The following is an 18,116-nucleotide window of genomic DNA, read 5'->3' on the forward strand; positions in this document are numbered from 1 at the left end:
CACCTATTATAGGGTTCATTCAATGTTTAATAGGTTCATCATAACAAGAAAATATCACAATTCCATCCATTTTGAGGTCATAATTTCAAATTAGATTGGTCTGACACTTTTACAAACTTTTGTAGGAAATGCAGATAAGCAAACCCAGAATTCGCTACGAAATTTCCTGACAGTTCCATAGAAAAATGGTCCACTCCGACACTTGTCTCACTACGAAATTTTGTTGTCGTATAACTGTTTTATTGTAAATGATTGTTAGTGATGTCGAATGTACAGAGTCATTATACATATTGATTCTCGTGTCCTCCACTCGTTTTCATTCACCTTTACCTTTCCCTTTACCCTTTATACCATCTGTTCTTATAAAAAATGTTCACAAATGTTGTCATGGAATAGGGTTTGCACTGTCAAAACAAGAATTAGTCATGGTCTAAGTGAGCTCTAGGTGTTCTAAATTTGGTTTTTAGGTGAAGAGGAAGAAGCTCACAAGTATCTCTCCACGTGTTAGCAAGCATGGCCACCAAAAAACACTACAAAGGAGGGTTTGTAGTACGTTATGAGACCACAGACATGAAACTGCTTGAAGAAGACCTAGCTTTTATACAATCATTTGTCAGCGTGGAATGGCTTCAATTTTGTCAAAAATTGCATGGTTTTCATGCACAAATCAACAAGGATTGTGCCTTCAATTTCACAGGGATTGGCATGAAGGTGGGAATCTTAAGTTTGCATGTCTCTCCAAACACCATTTCTCATGCTACTGAAATCCCAAGGTCAGGGGAAACATGGTTTAAATTTTAGAAGTTCCAGGTGCATAATTGTGATGAATTCTTGAAGGAAGAACATCAAGTGATTGATATGGCAATGGGCATCCCCAGAACTTGCCTTAAAGAAAATTATTCCAAGTTTTTGATGGTTATTCAAAAGTATTTTACATGTGAAGGAAGGTTCTATATGGTCTACCAATACCACTTCATGTTGCTGCTTCACTTCACAGGTAAACAACCCTTAGATATTCATTTCTATCTCTTCAAAAGTTTAGGAAAGATGGCTAACAAGGTTTAAGCTAAACCAGATGAAAGTAGTACCTATGTTTTTCATCATGGTCTTATCAAATTGTTAGTAGTTGAAGATTTAAATAGATTGAACAGGGATTGGCTTACCTTTTTGTTTCTAGGTGGATATGAGCTAGATGCTGCTACTCCCTCTAGAAAAACTCCAAAATCCAAATCTACAACCCCTAGGGCAGAGCAACAACCTAGAGCAAAACAATAGTTAGTGACAGAGCAACCTATAATTGAAGCTTCTACAAGTACTAATAGGAGAATGACCAGAAGACAAAAGAGAGAACAGGAACATAGTACAAAGAAGGGTAGATTGACTGACATCCTAGAAGCTATAGACATTGAAGAAAGCCTAGTTGAGCAGCCTGTAGAGGTGACCCCAACTGAAACCAAGAAGAAAAGTAAGAGAGAAAAGAAATTAGATTTAATTCAAGCAAAACAGGGCTTCATTTTTAGGCCAAGGAAACCTGTCACAAGGTCAATGCTACAAGTTGAGAAGATACCTAAAGCACCATTGAACAAAATAGAGTTATCAAAGGATCCCTCAAAGTAAAAGAAAGGCAAGGAGGTTTTTCAAGAAAAAAATGAAATAGAAGTCCTACAGGAACAGTTAAGGGAGGTCATACAAGAAGTGATCAAGACCAAGCTAGAGTTTGATGAATACCAGAATGAAGTGTTAAAGAAAATAGACTTTTATGATGAAATTGCAAAAAATTATAAGAAGATGATATAAAGGACTCTGGCATTACATAGAATGTTGGAACATATATATAAAAAAATAGATGGTTATAGGCAGATAGGAAAATCCTACAAGGATAAGTTACAACATTAGAAAGTCAAATTGAAATGATTCAAGCTGAACTCAAGAAGAGAAACCTCAATATTGTTGATGAAGTAAGTGTTGCTCCATGATATGGAAAACTCTTCAATTTTTTCTTCTCTATACCTAATTCATTCAACTCAGTCATATGTATAGTCAACATGATATTAGTAGTCATAAGGAATCATTAAAATCATGGAAATTAGAAAAAATCAGAATTTGGAACTTTCGTAGAAACTCCCCATATTGAAGCCGAGAATTTGCTATGAAACTGTTGTAGCTTTCCATGAGGGTTAAGGTTGGTCTAAAGTTTAGCAAAGGTCATTCTAAAGGCCTATGTTTAGCTTATAAGCGTCAAAAAATACCTCAAAACCAACAGAGGGAGAAAAAAGTTAGCACAAGAGTGTTTTTTGAAGTTTCTACCAAAGTTTGCTACGAAACTACCGAAATGTTGTTTTTGCTATGAAATCATGAAAAAACTTTGTTTTTCTTCCTTTTTGAAGATTTTTTATATCAAACATCCAAGCTCCAGGTGGATTTCAGATGATAAAGGGTGTCCACATCATCATGATAAACTTCTATTTTTCAACCCGACAAGTCAACACATAGCCACATCTACAAATTATCCAGCTCATAAAGACAGTCAGCAAAAGGGGAAATTAAATTGATGTCTATCAACAGTTTGAAGATTTAATGACACTCCAGCAAATATAGCAAGCAATTGGCTTTGGTTATCTACATCAACAAAAAGTGGTTACAGTTTTAAAGCTAGTAGAGTGCTATTGAGTTCCAACTGTTGTAAAATAAAAAAACACTATGAGGACTTTTTTAATTAGAACAAAAGTAGGAATAGGTCTCTAGAATAGTGGATCGAATTTGGTCCAAGTGAAAAGATATGTAAAGAGATATTTTCTCTATAAATAAGTAGGTCTTCGACTTTGAGAAGGGTTGATGAAGAATGTGAAGAACTGACCTTTTGTAATATTTTGATCCTTTAATAGAAAAATTGCAGCTACTCTATTTATGTACCTGAGATTCATGTCATGGATTTTATGGGTTTTTATCATGTTGTTTTAAGTTTTACATAGTATCTTGATTACTTGGAAATCTTGTTAAACTGCTCCAATTTCCTTCATTTACTATGTATGATTGTAGATGTTCATTTGTGTCAGTTTAAAAGCTATATATGCCTCAACTTCCATTAAACATTGTTGTTGACCATAATATGTTTTGATTTGTAGCAGTCATCATATTTTTCTTCACCTACAAAATCACAAAAAGAGATCAATTTTAGTCATCTGATTGTTCAATTGCTTCAAGAATATTTGATAAACATTTGAGAGAGCCCTCTCAGATTTCCAATTCAAGTGGTCTGAAATAGTTACACTAGGTTAAAGTTTGAAACAACCCAATTCTTTCTAGCCCAGTGATAACACCACAACCATAACTCTGTCTTGTAGAATCTGATTCTGGAAATTCAGGAATTTATTTAAATATGCAGTCAAACATAGAATATGAGCTTGTCTTCACAAATCCCATGAGAGGATCTTCTCTCATCCTTCCAACCGTTCTTCGGACCTCAACTAATTCACATGGGCTTCAACTCATCAATGGGAGAAAATGTAGGCCCAAAACACGCTTCCAAAAGCTCATATGTAACCTGAAAAAGGTTGGTTGTAGGTGTTGTGAATATTTTTGAAGCGTTGTAAAATCTTGTAGGCACTACGAAATATATTTGTAGCGCCCCAAAAACTGCCTTTTCTCATTCCATGGAAGCTTAAATGACTTGCTTCTCTACAAGGTCAATTCTCCATGATCTTGGGTTACTCCTTAACACAACCATCAAATTATTATTCCCTTATTCATTAGGATTGCAACGTGTTGAAGGTTCAAAATGTCTTTGCCTCAACATCAGGGAAACCACCCGTCCAGGAACTTGAATATCATTCCTTTTCCGTTTGGGATAGCAGTTCTGAATGGGGATATAGGGGCCAGTTTCCCATTCAAATATATGATGGAGTTTGAGGTATGATATAGATGGGGTGAAAACAATTTGATAGAGTAAATAAGAATGCGAATAAATCAATCTATATCTATCTATCTAATTCCCAGTATATAACTAACTTTGCATATGCGATTTTATAAAGATTTCTTTATAAATGAAAGACAATATAGATCATCAAACATTTAAAAGAGTTAAAACAAATTAAATATAATTAAATTGATTAAATAGTTAATCAATTTAATTGTTAAGCACATATCGCATAAAAATTATACCATTTCATACATACAACTAAAGATAACAATTAATACACTTTTCAATAGTGAAACAATGCTTAATTGAGTTGTGATATTGCATATAATAAAACAGTAATAAAATTTGACTAACTTTTAAACATAAAGCATAACATCAATATAAAGATAATAGTACCACATATATCAATGCTCTTCTCATGGAAGAAGACAGTCTTTGGCCCAACCTTTCTATTAAAATTATCAAAGAAATACAGAAGTGAAAGTTCCTTGAGTCTTCTTACAAAAATTTTGAACCCCTTCTCTAAAGACATGAGAGGGTATTTATAAATAAAATTTATACTATCAAAATAGAAAATGCATATTTTATTGAGGAGGTTAAAACAAACACTCCTCAAAATAGGGAACAAAAATACAAAAATAGCTTTAGTTTTAACAAGAAACTAAAGATAGGAAGTTGATTGATCTCCCATTTGTTCTCATAACCTGTAAATAGCTTTCATCAACTTCAATTCTGGGGGATGAGCTAGCCTAATCCACATTTGTCCTGCAAACAAGGCATCTGAAAGAGGTGGGAACATGTATTCAGGTGTCTTAACAAAGTTGCGAAGAACTAACCGTTAACCATAGGGCTTTACCAAGAACTTCTAATGATATTCAAGATTTAACTTAGATAATTTCTTGATTCTATATTCTTTTTCCTTAGATTCGTTATGCCATTACTCTATGAGTATTTGAGTATATAGCAAGCATTCTCCTGGGAACTCAATAATAATATTAGCATCTGCTAGACTTTCTCTAACAGTTTTGGTAATTTGGCCTGCTAGGTCTCTCGCTCTGTAAATTGCTTCTTCAACCTGCTTTAATCTAATATCCCAATCTATGAAAATAAGATCTTTGTATGATTCTTATATTTTGGGAAGATTTTCTTTTATTCCATCTGAACTATCCTACCAAGTGATGAAATCAGAAATCTTGTTTTTGATATCTTCATAGTATGTTCTTAATTCAGACATTTGATCAGTGAATGAGTCATTGTTTTTGCAGAGGCCATTGATTATCTTCAACTTCTTACAGAAGTTCACTTGTTTTTGGGAAAGGAGAGAATTGATCTCTCTGGCTTTTTTCTGAATCATTCAATATCAGTGTCCTTCTGTATCTGAGTTATTCTAAGTTGAAGTTGGTCAATCTGTGCATTTTAGTTCTAAATATCAGCTTTGTTTTGAACTTTCAATTGATTAAACTCTTTTTGTAATTTTGACAACTTGAGTTGTCATTCCTACTCAATATCATGTCTTGAATTAAGTAATGTTTTTTCTAAATGCAAGGTTTTTTCATCTTTTTATTTAACCAGCTGTTGAACCTCGGTAACTTTAAAAATGGTGGTCGTAGCATAGGCTCCTGCATATTGTGAAAGCTTAGCTAAATCATCAGATGAATTATATTGATAAGATTTCCATACCACATCTAATGGGATGATTCTAGGAAGGATTTCCTCAGAATATTCCATTCTTCTTTTCTTCTTTTGTTGACTCACGATAGCACGATGTTTGGGACAATAGAAAATATCAAGAGGTGGAATCTCTTCTACTCTAAGAACGATCTCGGAGGTGGGGACTCCCAAGATAACTTCTTTATCCATTATTTGACTTGATGACTCATTCACAAGAGACTTTGTCTTGCTGGCTACAAGAGTCTTATCTATCTCTATTGAAGCTGAATCTTGCACTTCCTTCTCCTGTGCGTTATCTAGTTCTTTGTTGAACTGATCCCAGACTTTATCGAGCTTGCTAGTTGACAAGAGCTCTTCTATTTGTTTCTATGAGAGTGCAATAGTGGGTGTCTTTTCCGTTTCTTTTGTAGACGGTGGAAACAACTTTCTTGTAGGCAATTCTGGCTGTAGAGAAATCAGGCATTCAGAAGGCAGTTTATGTAGCCTTTTATTTATGTACACTTGGAATAATACAAAATCCTCGGGGCCTAGTCGAATTTTTGCTAAATGTTCCACCTGTCTAAATGACTCACATGTCTCAAAACAATCATCAAAATCATCAAGTTCATGAACAAATGGCCTTATTTTAACCTGAGTGGTGAAACCATGAATGACCTTTTTAGAGTTGTACTGTCTAGGAGGAATAGTGGGGAGCTGAATGCCCTCGATTTGTTTGATTTGTAGGACAACATGATTATAATTGTCAAGAGCATAGACTCCACATTGAATAGGAAATTGTGGCCAGATAGCATTTTTGGAGACTTTCAAGACTTTTGTTACACCATGACCTACAGTTTAATAGGAAATTTCCAGGGCCAGAAGCTTATCGGGAACATAAATAGGAAGAACATGTGGGGTTGCAAGACTCTTGAATACCCTAACATAAGTAAAATTTTCTTCAGTAAACAAACTGCCAACAGCAGTGAATTTTGTCGTGGCTTCATGAGACAACCTGGGGGAATTTCGATCAAAAATTGCATTGTACAAAGGCAACATTACTTTATTGCAAATTCTGTAAAAATGAGGTTGGTACTTAGATTCCCATAGGATATCATGATATAAGTGAATTGATGTAGGGTCTTTGAGTGTCCATTTCCATCCCATTGAAAAAAAAAAAAAAAAACAAATGGCATCCATAGTATTGACACTCATATAAAAATTTGGCATGATTCTCTCTGAAACATTGTGCTTTTTCCTATATTCTAAGATTTTGGATGCAATATTGTTGCACAAGATAGTATCCCAATCCATAACTTCTAAATTAGTAGCATCTTGAATCAAGGGAACCCATTCAACTGTAAATTTTGTGTGTTTAGAGAACCGAACAGTCTACATATCATAGCAGCAACATAACAAAATAGACCGGCAAGAGAAGATAAAGAATACATACCCTTACTATCATGCTTGTGCTTGCTTGGGTCTTGTCTCCATTGTCATAGGAATCTGATTCTAATTTATTCTTCTCTGCAAATCTTTTAATAAAAATCTTGTCGTAAATATTTTGGGGGTCTGGCAAATGATACATCCTCTTCAAATCTGCAGCTTTAAAGGATCCTATTATCATTTCCCTTGACGTCAAGAATTACCTGTCTTCAATATTCACGTTATCAATCATCCACTTGATCATATCAGCATAGGGTGGGATTTTAGGCCACACAAAAATTCGGTGAAGAAAGGAATTGGCAACATCAAAGAAGGTAGCCTCGGATGATGATGAGGCATCAGTTGTTGCTTGCTTGACTGCTACTACCCTGGGGTTTTCTTCTTCAAATAGATTGTACATTGATTCCCAGGAGGAAGTACCAGAATCCGGTGTGCATGTAGTGTCTATGAATAATGGAGCCATCTCTATTGCTTCTGGTTTGGACTGAGTTACTTTTGTTTGAACAAACAACCCTTTTCCTTTCTTTCCTGCTTTGGACATTTCAATGGAATGTCATTTATTAGTATTAGCCTGCAAAAAGGAAACACAAAGGAATGTTTTAGATCTCCAAGGATGAAAGGACACGCGGGACAAATACATACGTTTCAAATAACAACCTGCCAATTAAATCAATTTTGTCAAATGAGGGACATTAAAACCATTAGATTTGAAATTTAATGAAAATATAAGTACACATGGATCCTCATTAAGTGGAGATTAGTCAGAAATTTTGCATCGCAAAACTTCTTTGAAAGTATTTCGTTTGAAGTGTCGATGTGATCTACGATATGAGATTTGTGATATGCAATATCGCATACATTGCATCGGAGATAAGGTAGTGTTTCTTTTATATCGCAATCACAACATAGAGATGTACGAGCTAATAAAGAGTCAGTAGGGATGTGTGAGTCACACTCTGTGATCTGTGATAATGACGTGTCTCTATGGCGGGTCCGATGAAGCTTTATGTGTGGAAGAGCATTTTTCCTTTGTTTTCTTCGTTTTATTAGGAGAAGCTTTATTTGCAAATGATATTTCGCAAAGCAACATTTGATAAGGGATATTATCATGGTTTCTAAACATTTTGAGATGCATGATTTATTTAAAAATTAAACCTAAGTTATTCAACTAGGACTTAAACCTAAAAGATAACCGAAAATGACATATTTTGGGTTTTTTGGAATTTTTGGAATATAAATATATTATGGTTAATTTATTTATTATAAAACCTAGAGCAAAGTTTAAAAGGTTCCCCATTATAATGTCATTCACAAGTGATAACATAATTGAACAAGCTAGCTCGTGATGAGACTCCTTGTCTTATACTCTCTCTTTTTTAAATCACGAGGCACTAACCTGGTTTGGTGGCTAGTAATGATAATGTCAACCTAGTATTTCCTTATGATCATGGTAAGTAAGCTCATGATGAGACTTCTTATCTTCTAAGTTTCTTATATTTTTGAATTACACTCTAAAAATACATGAACAATGAGTGGGGAGGTCCACCTACTCCTTAAGAGTAATGGATGACAATTGAAGCTAAAGATACTAAGATTTCAAAATAGCCTTTTACTTTGTTAAAGGAACCTTTCTTGACTGATTATAAAAAATGAAGATTTTATGAAGTTTGAAGTGATAAGGATTTACAACTTTAATGTATAAAAATTTCAAAGTTTTAAAGTATTTATCTGATCTTCAATTTTGAAATTGCTTTCTCTTAAAATCAATACCTTTCAAGGTTAAAGTCATAAATGAATAGAGATCTTTAATGAAAGCCAATAATGTGTTACTCAATCTTATTTATAACAAAAACATGGATATGTACATATAATACAGTAGAACAGAAGTCCTACGAAAAGAATTGTTTGAGAATTAGTCCATTGACAGGAAGAGAATCTCTCTTACCTTATAGATCTTGTAAAACAAAATTCAATGGACCTAATTTTTCAATGATTTGGAATGGTCCAAGCCACAATTTCTAAAATTTGGTGTGCTTTCTTTTTTCCTCATGTGCTTTGTCCCATTTCAAAACTAAGTCATCAATTTGAAAAGATTATTTGTTAAGTGAGCTTGCATCAAAGGAATATTTAATTAACTGTTGATGATGTGCATGGATTTGTTTAGCCTTTTCCCTTTCTTCTTCTAATTTTATAATTTGAGACATCCTTAGTTGTATAGAAGAGATGGTTGTTCTTCAATAAATTTTACTAAGGCTAATGAAGGAAGAGCTAGATTGGGAGGGAGAATAGCTTCTTTTCCATAAACTAAATTGAAAGGAGTAGTTCTGATAGAAGATTTCATAGTTATCCTATTAGCCCATAAAGAAAACACCAAATATTTATGCCAATTCTTTTGACTTTGATAAACAGTACGCTTAATAATCCTAATGAGGTTTTTATTCGTAGATTCTGCTAAGCCATTTGCTTGAGGATAATAATTAGCGAAATATTTTAGCTTAAATCTTCTTTTTAATGCGAACTCAATCATACTATTTCCTTAGAAATAAGATGCACTATCAAAGATGAGTGCATTAGGTAATCCAAATATGGTAATAATAAATTGATCGATGAATTCAATAATGTTATCAAAATTAGCTACCTTCAGTGGAAGTCCTTCTACCCACCTTGTGAAATAACATTTGGAGGTTAGGTTGAAATTATGCTTCTTATAAGAGTGAGGAACTATCTCACTTATTATATCCAATCCACATTGTTCGAAAGGTTGTTCAATGTTAATTCGATGGAGTGGTAGGGTTGGTTTCCTTTGTCTTCTTGTAGCGGTATAACAAATTTTACATTTTCTCACGTAGTCATGTGTATCTCTAAACAATGTTGGCCAATAAATTCTGGCATGAAGGATTTTATGTGCAATAGTATCTCCTCCAAAATGTCCTCCAGCTGGCCCATCATGGAGGTCCTGCAAAAAAAAATTATGCCTCAGATTTTTCTAGACATCTTAATAAAACAAAGTCATAATTTCTTTTGAATAACACACCATCAATGATCTCATACTGCTTTTCTTTAAGTATTAGAGCCCTTTTTATTTTATGATTAAGTTTTGGTGGAGAATAACCATTCTTTGAATAGAACAAAAGATCAGCATATTGGAATTCAGTCTTAGTAAGACATGCCTTAAATATTTGAATTGTATTACCTGAATCTTCAATTGCTGAAATATTTGAGGATCTAGTAATCAGTCTGCAAAAAAATTGTCCTCGAACAATTTTAGCAAGTTTAATGTCAAGATCATATTCTTGAAGAGTTGTTACCTATTTTTCTCTTTTTTCACCTAACTATTTCTGTACAAGTAATTGTCTCATTGTTGAGAATGGAACAATAAATTTTGTAAGAGATTTTAGTAAAAAAAGGTCTAAAAAGTTTGATAGCCTTGAAGATTGCAAAGGCTTGTTTCTCTACTTCAAAAGAATTGAGTTCTACTCCTTGAAAATTCGAACTGAAGAAAGAGATAGGTGCTTCTATATTTTAATCGTTGATTTGAGTGAGCACTGCAGCATAAGACAATTAAGAAGAAAAAGTATACAAAATAAAAGGATCAGAAAAATTGGGAGTGATTAAAGAGGGGGCGTCAATTATGGCTTGTTTGATTTCTTGAAAGGATTCCCTTTCATTATTTCCCCATTTAAAAACATAATTTTTTTTATCATGATCTGCAAAGTTAAAACAATTTGGGAAAAAACACGAACAAATCTCTTTACAAAATTAATTTGTCCTAAAAAAGATTGCATCCATTTTTTTTTTATGGGCATAGGAATTTCCGAAATAGCCTTAATTATGTCTAGATCTATACAAATTCCTTCTTTAGATACAATGAATCCTATAAGTTTTCCTTCACTTAGAGTGAAGTAGGACGTTTTAGGATTAAGAGAAATCCCATATCTTTTGTATCTCTCTAATATTTGTTTCGGGTCATGATAGTGGTTGTTACTATTTTTAGAATATATGGTAATGCCATCTAAATAAACAAGAATTGTTTTGTAATCAGACCTTTGAAAGCGATGTCCATAGCCCTTTAAAAAGTACCTCCTGTGTTTATTGATCTGAAAGGCATTTTCTGATACGCATAAGTTACCCATTTATTTCTAAATGTAGTCTTTAATCTATCATCTGGATGAACAAGTACTTGATTGTAACCTGAGAAACCATAAAGAAAATGCATAAGCTCAGAACCGGTGACTAACTGCAAGATTTGTTCCATAGGTGGTAAAGGAAAATTGTCTTTTTCATGGGCTTTATTCAAATTGTGAAAATCTATACAAATCCTAATGTCGCCATTCTTCTTCCTAACTAGAACTAAATTAGATACCCATTTAGATACCCATTCATTGTGAAAATGTTTTTTTCTTTAAGGAGTTTATTCAGTTCATTTTTTATTTGATTCTCTAAATTTGGATGAATATTTCTTAATTTCTGTTGAATAGGCTTGACATCAGGCATCATTGGATGGTGTGTTGGATGATGGAAGTATCATAAGTCTTTAGATCTTCGTAATTCTAGGCAAAGACATCTTTATATTTCTTCAACAGATGAATAAAAGCTAATCTCTCATCAGGAGAAAGACTTAGACCTAAATTGATATTTTGAGATTTAGATTCAGATCCAAGGTTTATTGATTCAAACCTCAATGTTGAACTCTAAAGTTTACAATTAGATACTTTCTTGAATCTATCTTTTAGATCATAAAGGTTTTCAAGTTTAAACACAGACTTGGGGAGAGAATTATATTCAATTACTTGTTTCATTTGTTATCATGTTCATCTTCGTCAATTATCTGATCAGAATATGATTCTTCAGATGTTAAGAAACTTAAAATATCTCCATCATCGTTAAACACATGCAGATTTGTAATGTCATTAGGAATGGAAGGGTGAAAAATTAATTCTATTGAAAATCGATCTGGACTGAAATCTTCAGGTGGACTTATTTTTGATGTGACATTGGCCAATAATTCAGCACTAGCATTTTGAAGTCTAGGGATTAGAGAAATATCGAAAGCCAAGAAATGTGAAGTAAGAGATTGAATTAGAGTCTGATAATGTTTCATATGGTTGGAGATACAATGAATATTATTTCTTACCTATTTGATAACAATTTATGAATCTCCAAATACCTGAAGAAACTGGACATCAAGAGATATTTCTTTGTACAATCCTTGAACTAGAGCTTCATACTCAGCAACATTATTTGTACATTAAAACTCTAATTGACAAGATAGCATTGTTCTTTCTCCATCAAGACTAATTAAGACACATCTTGCTCTAGCACCATCATTAGATCTAGATCCATCAAAATACAAAGTCCAAAACAAAGATTTAACTAAAGGCTTATCTAAAAAATTTACACATTTGGATAAATCTATCTGTGAATAGTTTTCAATTTGCGAAGTGACAGAATTAACTGAGAAAGGTGATTCTTGAGCTCTGAAGTTACCCCAAAAAGACTCTGAGAAATAATTCCCAAGAATATTACTAGTGAATATGACTGGTTCATTTTCTCCATCTAGATCTGTTACTGAATATTTCATATGTTTTTTGCGGTCCACATGGATTTGATTTGGTTTTCCATTATATGGAAACCACATATGAGACCAGTTTGTAGCAAAGTAATCATGTAACTTTTCAGACCAATCTCTACTTAGGATTAAACCATAGAAATCTAGAATATCAGCAACTAGAATGTCAATGATTTGAAATACTTCAGGATTAGAAGAAAGTCTAATGAGGACTGAGTTGATTTCTCCTAATACTTTAACTTTTGTTCTATCGAGTTGCACTATATGAACAACAAACTTCTGGGGAGATATGTTCAATTTTGAACAAACTGATTGGGGCATTATATTTGATGACACTCCAGAATCGACTAAGCAATTGTGCACATTTTTATTGAAGAGTTCAAAAGTTAAAAGAAATGGGGGAGTGTGAGAATTTGATCTGTCTCCGATCAAGATAGCATCTGTGGAAGTGAATTTCTCTGTAGAATTAGCAGGAGGCTTACCTATTCCTCGAGAAGCTTTAGAAGCAACAACAACTAGTAAAGGAGATGCATTCAATTCATTAAGAAGATACCTCTATTGTTGTTTTAATTTTGAAACTTCATATAAAGAAATGTTAGCCTTAACTTTTTTCATATCTTCCACTACTCAATGTTATCATAGACAACCAAATTTTTTGATATGGATGGAGGATTAGAAGAAAAAGAAGGGGCTAGTTTGTTGATGTTCTTGTCCTTAGTAACATAAATAAAAGTTTTATCTTTCTGGATTGTCTGAGGAGAATCAGGTGGTCCTTTACTTCTTGTACTTACATGTAAGGCTTCATGTTCTTCTTCATTGTGAGAAGTGGGGAGGATAAAACCCCAAAGCCGATGAACTTCTACAAATTCTTCATCTTGAGAATCCTCGGAAGACATAGCTATTTCTTCTTCATCATCACCTTCATCTGATTCTACGTTCAATATGACATTGAGGGGTTGGGAGGTCAATGTATGAGTTCTTTTGAAAGGTTTTTTTGAAGATTCAGCCACTTGTTTTTTAATCTCAACCATCTCGTTAGACATAGTTTTGAGGAATTTTTGTAGTCCTTCGAGATCAAAAGGATCCTTTGGAGTTTTCTTCTTTGGCTCATCCTTAAATGTAACCTTCTTGGCTTTTCTTTCATGTTGTGCAGTTTTTTTTCTAAAGAAAATATCCTTTTCTCAATTGTTAATGCTTCTTTCATGTTTTCTACTAGAGTTGTTTTATTATCCCTATCGAAAAAAATGCGATATTTGAAGGTAAGGAAAATATATACCACTCATTCTGTACGTCAACACCAGGTTTGGATGTATCTACAATTTTATTAAGGAGTTTATTAAATCTAGAATTAAAATCCTTGATTTTTTTCGTTAGGACTTTCTTTAAGATTGGAGAGATCATTAATCAAAGTAGCAGTAGTGCGATCATCACCAAACTTAGTTAAAATTGTTCCTCAAATATGTCCCAGCTAGTAATGGATCCTGATGGTAATGAAGAATACCATGACCCTAATTTTCCTTCAAAAGTGTATGGAAATAATCTTACTACACAGTCTTCTTCAACTATTCCATTCAGATTAATGGCTAACATATAATTGTGAAGATGTTCTTCAGCAGGAAGTCCATCATTAGGATTAAATTTTGGTAGCCATCTTTCAGGATGTTTAGGTAGATCATGGAGAGGTGTTGGCATTTGCATAGCTCCAGGATTGGCCCATGGTCTAACTAGGGGTGGCTTTTGTTGTTATCTTCCTTCCATTATTGGAGTTTGGGTAAAGGTGGATGTAGAAGGTGATTGTGTGGAAGAAGAGGCAGATTGTGTATTAGTGCTAGATGAACTGGCACCAGTACTTTGAGAAGAAGGGGTTTGAATAGGAGGATTGATTGAAGGAAGTGTATGAAATGAAGGTGTTTGTGGAGGTGAGTTTGACAAAATCTCACTAATAGATGTTTGTGACTCGGATTTCTTAGTCTTCTTTCAAAAAGAAGGAAGAGGAAACTCTAATGGAGTAACTCCAAGTTTTTTGCTCTAAGAACGAGTTAAAATCCTAGTATGATGAAAAGATGAAGATACACTAGCTTCAAATATTTTTTGTCGTTGAGGTTTTTCTTCAGAAATAGAAATACTTTCCAATTTTTCAATTAAGGTTTCAACCTCTAGTACCTAATGAGAAGAAGGTGGATCGGAAGATCGAGGTAGCATTCTAGGAGATTTTATAGATTTTTGTTCAACTTCTTATCTAGAAGTAGGAGTTTTAGATGAATATATCGAAGTTGGAGGTGATCTTGAGGGGGAGTGACTCTTAGGATGACCTTTAGATTTAGGTTCAGCTCTTTTTTCCGTTCATAGTTGAGGCCCTCCTTCTAGCACCAAAAATTTTGAAGGCTCTGAATGTCTTTGCCTCAACATCGGGGAAACCACCCAGTCGGGAACTTGAATATCGTTCCTTTTCCATTTGGAATAGCGGTTCTGACTGGGGATATAGGGACCAGTTTCCCATTCAAATATATGATGGAGTTTGAGGTATGATATAGATGGGGTGAAAACAATTTGATAGAGTAAATATGAATGTGAATAAATAAATCTATATCTATCTATCTAATTCCCAGGATATAACTGACTTTTCATATGCGATTTTATAAAGATTTATTTATAAATGAAAGACAATATAGATCATCGAACATTTAAAAGAGTTAAAACAGAATAAAGATAATTAAATTGATTAAATAGTTAATCAATTTAATTGCTAAGCACATATAGCATAAAAATTATACCATTTCATACAATAAACTAAAGATAACAATTAATACACTTTTCAATAGTGAAACACTGCTTAATTGAGTTGTGATATTGCATATAATAAAACAGTAATAAATTTTGACTCACTTTTAAACATAAATCATAGCATCAATATAAAGATAATAGTACCACATATATCAGTGCTCTGCTTATGGAAGAAGATAGTCTCTGGCCTAGCCATTCTATTAAAATTATCAAAGAAATACAAAAGTGCAAGTTCCTTGAGTCTTCTTACAAAAATTTTGAACCCCTTCTCTAAAGAAGGGGTATTTATAAATAAAATTTAAACTATCAAAATAGAAAATTCATATTTTACTGAGGAGGTTAAAACAAGCACTCCTCAAAATAGGGAACAAAAAGACAAAAATAGCTTCAATTTTAACAAGAAACTAAAGATGGGAAGTTGACTGCTCTCCCATTTGTTCTCGTAACCTGTAAATAGCTTCCATCGGCTTCAATTCTGGGGGATGAGCTAGCATGATCCGCATTTGTCCTGCAAATAAGGCATATGAAAGAGGTGGGAGCATGTATTCAGTTGTATTAACAAGGTTGCGAAGAACTAATCATGCGTACCATAGGGTTTTACCAAGAACTACTGATGATATTCAAGATTTAAGATAGATAATTTCTTGATGTTGTCTTCTTTTTCCTTAGATTTTTTATACCGGTACTCGATGAGTATTTGAGTATCTAACAGGCATTCTCCATGCATTCTCCTGAGCACTCAGTAATAAGATTAGTATTTGCTAGACTTTCTCTAATAGTTTTGATAATTTGACCTGTCGCGTCTCTCGTTCTGTAAATTTATTCTTCAGCATGCTTTAATCTAATATCCCAATCTCTGAAAATAATATATTTTTATGATTCTTTTATTTTAGGAAAATTTTCTTTTATTCCATCTGAACTGCCCTCCCAAATGATGAAATCAGAAATATTACTGTTGATATCTTCATAGTATGTTCCTAATTCATACATTTGATCAGTCAATGAGTCATTGTTTTTGTAGAGGTCATTGATGATCTTCAACTTCTTACAGAAGTTCACTTGTTGTTGGGCGAGGAGAGCATTGATCTCTCCGACTTCTTTTTTGAATCCTTCAATATCAGTGTCCTTCTGTATCTGAGTTATTCTAAGTTGAAGCTGGTCAATCTGTGCATTTTGGCTCTGAATATCAAGTTTGTTTTGAACTTTCAATTGATTAAACTCATTTTATAATTTTGACAACTTGAGTTTTCCTTCCTGCAAAATATCATGTCTTGAATTAAGTAATGTTTGTTCTAAATGCAAGATTTTTTCATCTTTTTCTTTAACCAATTGTTGAACCTCAGTAGCTTTAAAAATGGTGGTCGTAACATAGGCTCCTGCATATTGCAAAATCTTAGCTAAATCATCAAACGAATTAGCTTGATAATCTTCCCATACCACATCTAATAGGATGTTTCCAGGAAGAAGTTTCTGAGAATCTTCCCTTCTTATACAATTTAGACTTCAGTGATCCATAACATGTTTGTGAGAATAATTTCGGCAAAATCACATAAAAAATTATTCGTCGACTCGTTTCGAACCAACCAGTGTGGTTCATCGTCAGGACAAGTTGAAGATCCAATCTGAGCGACAAGTTAAATAGGGACAGCAGGCCATTCCAACAGCTATATTTTACCGAGTAATGGATAAACAAGACCTCTAATGGCTAGATTTGACCAAGGTCCAAGGTTGTTAAAAAACTTTTAGTTAAATTATTTATATTGTTAAAAATATTATTAATATAAATTAATATTATTGTTCTTATAAATAGTATAAATATTAGGGGAAAATTCTATTAAGAATAATATATTAATATTAACGATCTTAATCTTATGGTAAATCCCATATTATAAGTGACCGTTGTCTTATATAGATATTAATAATAATATTATTAAATAGGAATGGAACATTAATATTAAGTGATCGTTGTGTTAATGTTCCATTCCTATTTAATAATAATATTATTAATATCTATATAAGACGACGGTCACTTATAATATGGGATTTACCATAAGATTAAGATCGTTAATTTTAATATATTATTCTTAATAGAATTTTCCCCTAATATTTATACTATTTATAAGAACAATAATATTAATTTATATTAATAACATTTTTAACAATATAAATAATTTAACTAAAAGTTTTTTAACAACCTTGGACCTTGGTCAAATCTAGCCGTTAGAGGTCTTGTTTATCCGTTACTCGGTAAAATATAGCTGTTGGAATGGCCTGCTGTCCCTATTTAACTTGTCACTTAGATTGGATCTTCAACTTGTCATGAACCACACTGGTTGGTTCAAAACGCGTTGATGAATAATTTTTTACGTGATTTTGCCGAAATTGTTCTCACTAAAATGTTCCATTCTTCTTTTCTTCTTTTGTTGACTCGCGATAGCACGATGTTCAGGACTGTAGAAAATATCAAGAGGCGGAATCTCTTGTACTCTGAGAACGATCTCGGAGGTGGGGAATATTGGGATAACTTCTTTATCCATTATTTGACTTGATGACTCATTCATAGGAGACATTGTCTTGCTAGATACAGGATTCTTATCTATCTCTATTGAAGTTGAATCATACACTTACTTCTCTTGTTTGTTATCTAGTTCTTTCTTGAATTGATCCCAGACTTTATCGGGCTCGCTAGTAGACATGATCTATTCTATTGTTTCTCTGAGAGTGCAGTAGTGGGTGTCTTTTATGTTTCTT

Source organism: Pinus tabuliformis, chromosome 8 (genome assembly GCF_031772625.1).
Source record: "Pinus tabuliformis cultivar Carrire ecotype Pingquan chromosome 8, CPIR1, whole genome shotgun sequence".
Lineage (NCBI taxonomy): Eukaryota > Viridiplantae > Streptophyta > Pinopsida > Pinales > Pinaceae > Pinus > Pinus tabuliformis.